Source organism: Bos indicus x Bos taurus, unplaced genomic scaffold, assembly GCF_003369695.1.
Source record: "Bos indicus x Bos taurus breed Angus x Brahman F1 hybrid unplaced genomic scaffold, Bos_hybrid_MaternalHap_v2.0 tig00011862_arrow_arrow_obj, whole genome shotgun sequence".
NCBI classification, from domain to species: Eukaryota; Metazoa; Chordata; class Mammalia; order Artiodactyla; family Bovidae; genus Bos; species Bos indicus x Bos taurus.
In genome coordinates this window covers 32,588-41,743 of record NW_020867971.1, presented here as the reverse complement: position 1 = coordinate 41,743, position 9,156 = coordinate 32,588, and the positions used below count along the sequence as shown (strand labels likewise).

The 9,156-nt window shown below is 38.8% G+C and overlaps 1 long non-coding RNA gene across 1 annotated transcript; it reads left to right on the top strand.

Annotated features, from left to right (window-relative positions):
• Positions 1-68: 68 nt before the first annotated feature.
• On the top strand, positions 69-1,295 carry LOC113889367. The gene is made up of 2 exons (XR_003510242.1): positions 69-175; positions 892-1,295. It is a non-coding gene; the product is annotated as an uncharacterized LOC113889367 (long non-coding RNA).
• Positions 1,296-9,156: the final 7,861 nt, after the last annotated feature.

Here is a 9,156-nt window from a genome sequence, read left to right as displayed (position 1 = left end):
CTCTATTCTTTTGCTAACCAACACAATTCTTGTCCATGTATGAAGGTATTGTGGAGGATTACAAGCCACCATTCTATGATGTGGTTCCCAATGACCCAAGTTTGAAGATATGAGGAAGGTAGTCTGTGTGGATCAACAGAGGCCTAACATACCCAACAGATGGTTCTCAGACCCGGTAAGAGTACTATGCTTGCTTCATTTCAGAGCTATACTGTCCTTACACTTGTATACAATTCTATACATACCAGAGTTTCAGCTGGTAGAGTGATCTGTTGCTTTCTTTCCCTATTTTATGTAAAAGGGCTTTAGACCTAGTGAACAGGTTCACAAAGTGGTCTCATTCTTGAAAGAGCCACATCGATAAATCCTGATAACAAATGACAATATTCACAAGATTTTCTACCCTTGACGAGCTCCAGGAATTGGGAGAGTCATTACTATGCCACTAGCCCTAGGGCTGCAGTTTCACCTGTAAACCAAGAGACTTGAATTAATGCTTTTAAATTCTTTTCTGTCTCTGCATATCTGAAATTCCAAACATAGGCTGTTTAATGCTGCCAATCCTTAATTGCTGTTGTTGAGTAGTAATAACAAATCTTAAGACATTGAGAAATGACCCTATTTGCATATTTCAGTATTAACTTAGTAGTACTATGGCTTTTAATACCCATAAATCAAGGGGTCCAGACTGGTGTATGTAGTTGACTTGATAAAGTCAGATGGTAGCATTAAGACACTCAAGAGTGGCTTCTTTACCAGTGGCCAAGGCTTTGATTATTGTGTAAGGAAGATGGTAATAATATCACAAGACCTGCAGAGCCCTGCAAAATGGTTGGCATAACATCTGCCCAGTTTCTTATTCACTGTGGTGTTGGTTCTTTCTCTCCTCAGACATTAACCTCCCTGGCCAAGCTGATGAAAGAATGCTGGTATCAAAATCCATCTGCCAGACTCACAGCCCTGCGTATCAAAAAGACTTTGACCAAAATTGATAATTCCCTAGACAAATTGAAAACTGACTGTTGACATTTTCATGGTGTCAAGAAGGAAGATCTGACATTATCGTTGTCCAGCTGGGACCTATTGCTGGCCTGACTGGATATCAGAACAGAATCCGTCTGTCTCCCTCCCCGAATGGCTGCTTTGACAAGGCAGACATCTTACTCGGCTGTGTGCTGGGGAAGACACCAAAACCACCCTAACCTCGCTCAATGACTGTGACCTGGGCATTTCACAAACTGTTCACACTGCAGAGACTTAACGTTGGACAGACAATGTTGCAAAGGTAGGGAACTGGAGGAACACAGAGAAATCCTAAAAAGAGATCTGGGCATTAAGACAGTGGCTTTGCATATCTTCACAGGTCTCCTAGACACTCCCACCGGGAAAACTCAAGGAGTGGGTGAATTTTTAATCAGCAATATTGCCTGTGCTTCTCTTCTTTATTGCACTAGGAATTCTTTGCATTCCTTTACTTGCACTGTTACTCTTAATTTTAAAGACCCAACTTGCCAAAAATGTTGGCTGTGTACTCCACTGGTCTGTCTTTGGATAATAGGAATTCAATTTGGCAAAACAAAATGTAATGTCAGACTTTGCTGCATTTTATCACATGTGCTGATGTTTACAATGATGCTGAACATTAGGAATTGTTTATACACAACTTTGCAAATTATTTATTACTTGTGCAGGTAGCAGTTTTTACAAAACTGCTGCATGCATATGTTAAAGCTTATTTTTATGTGGTCTTATGATTTTATTACCAAAATGTTTTTAACACTATACTCTGAAATGGACATTTTCTTTTATTATCTGTTAAATTCACATTTTAAGTGCTTCACATTTATATGTGTGTAGACTGTACTTTTTTTCAGTTCATATGCGAACGTATTTAGCCATTACCCACGTGACACACCGAATATATTACTGATTTAGAAGCAAAGATTTCAGTAGAATTTAGTCCTGAACGCTGTGGGGAAATGCATTTTCTTCGGAATTATCCATTATGTGCATTTAAACTCTGCCAGAAAAAATAAACTATTTTGTTTTTAATCTACTTTTTGTATTTAGTAGTTATTTGTATAAATTAAATAAAATGTTTTCAAGTCAAAGTAATTTTGTTCAACATAAAAAATCTACATATTATAAGGCATTTTCTTATGGAAAACAGAAGCACAAAACTAATTGTAGTAATTTGCATTTAAGTCTACTAATGAACTTTAAGGTTCTAAGGAGGATGCCTCCATCTTAAATTTGGTACCAGAAAATTTAAACTTTGTAGGGTGGAGGGGCTGCAATTTTTTTTTTTCTTAGGTTTGTTACCCCACTACAAAGCTGGGGAAACTGACTGACCTGCCTCCTTAGAAAGAGACTTGTGAATGTAAGTGGAAAGAAGAAGGTCGAAGCATTTTGTTTCGTGTAAAGATCCTGTGTGAGGGAAAGCAGTCTTTGGCATCTTACCTACATTTGCTGCTTGGGGAGAGTTGGTTGTTGGCTTTTTAACTTGTGTTTAATGGGGTTTAAAATGTAGGGTTTAGAGTAACTCAGAGTAGAGGTGTTAAAATTCTGGAATGTTCACCAGAGGTAAGTTAATAACTTCATTAGTATACATTTATGTGGCGAGTATATATTAAGGTCACATTTAACTTAAAAAATTGTGGTAAAACACATAACAGATTTTACCATCATAACCATTTTTACATATACAGTTCAGTGGTATTCAGTCTATTTACATTGTTTTGCTGCTGTCGCCACACATCCAGCCACAGAACTCTCTCCATCCTGCAGAAACTGAAACTGTTCAGATGATAGCTCTCCAATTTCTCACTCTACTTATCCTTGCAACCCATCATTCTATTCTTTCTTTAGTTTGGCTGCTCTAAGTACCTCATAGAAAATGGCATCACACAGTATTTGTCCCTTGTGTGAGCCTGGCTTATTTCATTAGCATAATGTCAAGGTTCATCTTTGTTACAGCATACATTAGAATTTCCTTCTGTTTTATAGTTGATAATATCCCACTGTCTATATATAACATGTTTATCCATTCATCTTTTGAGGGACACTTCAGTGGCCTCCCCCTTTTGGCTATTGTGAGTAAAGCTGCCATGAACTTGGGTGTATAAATATCTCTTTGAGTCCTCCCCTTTCAATTATTTTGGCTGTATACTCACCAAAGTGGAGTGGAATTGTATTTAACATTTGAGTACTATATACATATATAGAATTGGTACAGCTTGATCGATTTTTATAAATTTATACACTGACTGCACCCATGGAAACAGCACCTAGATCAAGACGTAGAACACCAGCTTCTAGAGGAATGTCAGGATCACAGCAGCATGCGTTCTTTTCTTTCTTTGGTGTCACATCCATAACTGAACAAAAGTGCCTCTGCACATTATACCAGGACAGCAGGGATTACTGTGTATCTCTGCACCCCAAAATAGAACTTCAGAAGGGCTGTGGGTCCCAGGGAGACAGTAAGCCTGCCTCACCCCTACTTGCTGTGATCAGGAAAAGGAAAACCTGAAGAGTATAGAACTGAGTGTTGGACACTCATGGGAGAGAGAGCATTTGTAGAGATTCAGCCAACCTGATGGGAGGTTCCAGGACACTATTAGAGCTGGACAGAGGTGAGTCTAAATGCAAAGGAGAGAGGGGACTCCATTGAGGCACCTAATTTGCATGGATGACACTGCAGTGCTCTACACTTGTGTTGGCATCGGTGGCTACCTCTTTGTCAGTAGAGATGGAAAGCCCAAATGTGAGGGACAGACTGCCTGGCTGCTATTTGTGTCCAGCAGCTCTTAGATTTCTGAGCGGGGATTTCTGTGACTGGGAGGAAGGAGAGGAAAATGGAAGAAGCAAACAAGAATGCCAAAGAACACCAAAATAATGTGTTTCCTGCCATCTGCTTTGGGGTTTCAGCTAGCAGTCTACTCATAGATCTCTGGGAGTATCCCACTCGTGGATCTCCCTGTCAGGTCCTGGGCATCCCCAAAGCAACTAGGCAACTAAGCCCACAGCTCCTGGCTCTTTCTGTGCTCCTGCAATGCAGCCTTGAAAACTAACCCTGGTAAGGAAAACCAGAAACATGAGCTACAGTGTCATCTTCTGGAACACAAAAGAAGGTTTTTAGATGCCAGCCTGTTGATTTGTGACAGCCAAAGAAAACAAATCCTTCACTAAGAAAAGTGTCTGCTATTTCAAAAGCAAAAGCAGAGGTACATAACCTCAAACACTATGAAAAATCAAGGAAATATGGTATCACAGAAAGAATGTTAATTCTCCAGTAACTGAACTCAAAGGCATGAATATTGTGATCTAACTGATAAAAAATGCAAAATAATCTATTATGAAGAAATTCAACGAGCTATAAGAACACTCAGAAAGGAAATTCAGTGAACTTAGGAATAAATTTAATGATCACAGATTCTTTATCAAAGAGACTGAAATTTTAAAAAGAACCAAATAAATTCCAGAGCAGAAGTCAATGAATGAGATAAGGAATGCATTAGTGAGCAAAAATAACAGATCTGATGAAAGAAGAAATAAGTGACTTGAATGGTAGGAGTTTAGAATGATTCATTTAAAAGACAGAACTAAGGTTTATAAAAAGTGAAGAAACTCAGTTATCAGAAAAGCAAATACTAGGTAACTGTACCAGGAGAGAGAAGGGGGCAGAGTTTATTTAAAGAAATAATCAGGAGAACTTCCCAACCCTGAGGAAGGAATTGGACATACAGGTCCATGAACATAATAGAACAACCTATTATCCCAATGCAGACAGACTGTCTCCAAGACCCAGTCTAATAAAACTGTCAAAAATCAACAGACATGTGGACATGGTTGGGGGTAGTGGGGTAGGAGATGAACTGGGAGATGGAGGCTGACGCACGCAAACTACCATGTGTAAAATGGCTAGTGGGAAACATGCTACAAAGCACTGGAAGCCTGGTTTGCTGCTCTGTGATGATCTAGATGAGTGGGTGGGCGGGAGGCCCATGAGGGAGGGGATATAGGTATACATACAGCTGATTTACTTCATTATACAGCAGAAATTAATACAACACTGTAAAGCAACACTCCAAGAAAAGATCAATGATGAAGAAGCAACTAGGGAGAAATTCAAGTAACCTACAAAGTAATCCCCGAGTAAGCTATCAGTGGGTTTCTACCTGCATAAACTCTATATGCCGGAAGAGAGAAGAAGGGCATATTCAAAGTGTTGAAGGATAAAAACTGCCAACCAAAATTTAACAGCAAACCTATCCTTCAGATATGAGGAGAAATAAAGACTTTCCTAAATGAGGCCTGAAGGAGTTCACCAATAGACTTGCCTTGCAAGAAATTCTAGAAGAGTTTAAGCTGAAATGAAACCATGCCGGTGATAGGAAAACATGGAAGTTCATAATACTCTGATAAAGGTGAAAATTAGAAAACTTTTAACTTTACATTAGAATGGTTTGTTAAACACTTAATGATAGTATAAAGTTTAAATGAAAAAAAAAAACTCAAGAATAACTACTATAGCTTGCTAATAAATTTATGGCATAAAAAGGTTAATTGTGATGTCAAAACTATAAGAGGAAGATTAAAGAGGGGAACTTTTATAGGTGAACAAAGATAAGTTCCTATCAGAATAAAAAGGGCTGTTTCATCTATAAGATCTTAGCTTCTGGTTAACCAAGAAGCAAAAGTCTATTATTGAGTCATAAAACATGGGGGGGGGGGGCGGGGCGGGGAAAGGAGACTGAGCAAATTCCAGGGAAAACCATCAATTTGCTAAGGTATGCAGAGGAGGGAAAAAAAAACCAGGGGAGATGGTAAACCACCAGAAGGCAAATGATAAATTCTTGCATAATCACTAAATGTAAATGGACTGAAATCACCAGGTTAAAGGCAGACAGTAGCTTGAATGGATTAAAAAAAAAAAAAGCCAGCTCTATGCTGCCTAAGGAGACTCATCAGCCCTAAAGACACACAAAGGTTAAAAGTAAAGGGTTGGAAGAGGACAGTTCATATAAATCCTGTGTTGCACGAATTCAATGAAGTCATCCTTACAGATCTAGCCTGAGGTTCTTGCTAAGGCTCGCTGAGTTGCTGAAGACCTCTCTGGATTCCTCCTCTTAACACACATTTGCAATTTTGAAAGTCTGCAACTCGAATCTTCGTTTGTAGAGAAGCATAAGAGACTACTATGAACTACTGTAGGCCAGTAAAATGAACAATGTAGACGAAATGGACAAGTTTTTAACTAGAAAGGTAGTCTTTGAAGACTGAATCAAGAAAAAAATAGAAAATATGAACAGACGAAATACAAGTACTGAAACTTACTGTGTGATTAAAAAATTCCCAACAAAATTCCAGGACCAGATGGCTTCACAGACAATTCTACCAAACATTTAGAGAAAAGATAACATCTATCCTTCTGAAACTATTCCAAAATTTTGCAGAGGAAGGAATACTTCCAGACTCATTCTATTAGGCCAGCGTCACCCTGATATTAAAACCAGATGAAGATACCACAGAGAAAAGAAAATTACAGGTCAATATCACTGATGAGTACAGACACAAAAATCTTCACCAAAATACTAGCAAAGTGAATCCAACTATACATTAAAAAGCCTCTTCATGAATCACAGCCTTGCCATGGCAAAGGGAACTGTATAACTCAGTGAAGCTATGAGCCACGCCATGCTGATCCACCCAAGATGGACAGGTCATAGTGAAGAGTTCAGACAAAACATGGTCCACTGGAGGAGGAAATGGCAGATCACTCCTCCTTGTCGAGAGAATCCCATGAACAGTATGGAAAAGAACAAAGATATGACATCAGAAGATGAGCCCCTCTCTGTCAGAAGGTGTCCAATATGCTACAGTGGAGGGAATTACTAACATTAATAGCTCCAGAAAGAATGAAGCAGCTACACCAAAGTGGAAATAGCACTCAGCTGTGAATATGTCTGGTGGTAAAAGTAAAGTCTGATGCTCTAAAGAATAATATTGCATAGAAACCTGGAATCTTAGGTCCATGAATCAAGATAAATGAAGTCAAGTGGGCCTCAGGAAGCATTATTATGAACAAAGTTAGTGGAGGTAAAGGAATTCCAGCAGAGTTATTTAAAATCCTAAAAGATGATGCCAAAGTGCTATACTCAGTGTGTCAGCAAATCTGGAAAACTCAGCAATGGCCACAGGACTGGAAAAGGTCAGTTTTCATTCCAATCCCAAAGAAGGGCAATGCCAAAGAATGTTCAAACTACTGTACAACTACATTCATTTCACATGTTAGCAAGGTTATGCTAAAAATCCTTGAAGCTAGGCTTCAGCAGTACATGAACTGAGAATTTCCAGATGTACAGCTGGATTTAGAAAAGGCAGAGGAACCAGAGATCAAATTGCCAATATTCGTTGGTTCATGGAGAAAGTAAGGCAATTCCAGAAAAACATGTGCTTCAAACATCTGCTTCATTGACTCTGCTAAAGCCTTTGATTATGTGGATCACAGCAAACTGTGGAAAGTTCTTAAAGAGATGGGAATACCAGATCACCTTACTTGTCTCCTGAGAAACCTGTATGCAGATCAAGAAGCAACAGTTAGAACTGGACATGGAACAACAGACTGGCTCAAAATTGGGAAAGGAGTATGACAAACCTATATACTGTCACATTGCTTATTTAATTTATATGCAGGGTACATGTGAAATGCCAAGCTGGAGGAATTGTAAGCAGAAATCAAGATTTCTGGGAGAAACAGCAACAACCTCAGATGATACCACTTTAATGGAAGAAAGTGAAGATGAATTAAAGAACCTCTTGATGAGGGTGAAAGAGGAAAGTGAACAAGCTGGCTTAAAACTCAAGAAAACTAAGATCATGGCATCTGCTCCCATCACTTCATGGCAAATAGAAGGAGAAAAACAGAAGCAGTGACAGGTTTTATCTTCTTGGGCTCCAAAATCATTGGAGACAGTGACTGTAGCCATGAAATTAAGATACTTGCTTCCTGGAACAGAACCCATGATAAATCTAGACAGCATATTAGAAAAGCAAAGACACATCACTTTGCTGACAAATGTCCATATAGTCAAAGCTATGGTTTTTCCAGTAGTCATGTACAGATGCAAGAGTTGGACCATAAAGATGGCTAAGTGCCTAAGAATTCATGCTTTCGAATTGTGGTCCTGGAGAAGACTCTTGAAACTCTGCTGGACTGCAAGGAGATCAAACCAGTCAATCCTAAAGGAAATAAACCCTTAATATTAATTAGGGGGACTGATGATGAAGCTGCAGCTCCAATACTTTGGCCACCTGATGCGAAGAGCTGACTCACTGGAAAATATCCTGATGCTGGGAAAGACTGAGGGCAAAAGGAGAAGGGGGAGGCAGAGTATGAATTTGAGCAAACTCTGGGAAATAGTGGGGGACAGTGGAGCCATGTATACTGCAATCCATGGGGTCGCAAATAGTCGGACATGACCTAGCAACTGAACAACAACAACATACGTACACTATGACCAAGTGAGATTTATCCCAGGTATGCAAAGATTTTTCAATATCCACAAATCAGTGTGATACACGATAGGAAAAATTGAAAAATAAAAACTATATGATCATCTCAGTAGAGAAAAAGCTTTTGATAAAATTTAACATCCATTGGGAAAAAAAAGTCTCTCCAAAAAGTGGGCATATAGGGAAACATATACCTTAATATAATAAAAGCCATATATGACAAACCCACAGCTACCATCATACTCAACAATGAAAAGCTGAAAGCTTTTTTTCTAAGGTCAGGAATAAGACAAGGATGTCCACTCACACCACTTTTATTCAACATAGCTTTGGAAGTCGGCAATCAGAAAAGAAATGAAAGGAATCCAAGTTGGAAAAGAAGTGACACTGTCACTGTTTGCTGATGACATGATTCATAGAAAATCCTAAAGATGTCACTGGAAAACTACTAGAGCTGATCGATGAATCTGGTAAAGTTGCAGAATACAAAATTAATATACAGAAATCTCTTGCATTGCTATTCACTAACAATGTAAGATCAGACAGGGAAATGAAGGAAACAATCCCATTTACCACTGCATCAAAAAGAATAAAATACCAAGGAATAAACCTACCTAAGGAGACCAATAACCTTAACCT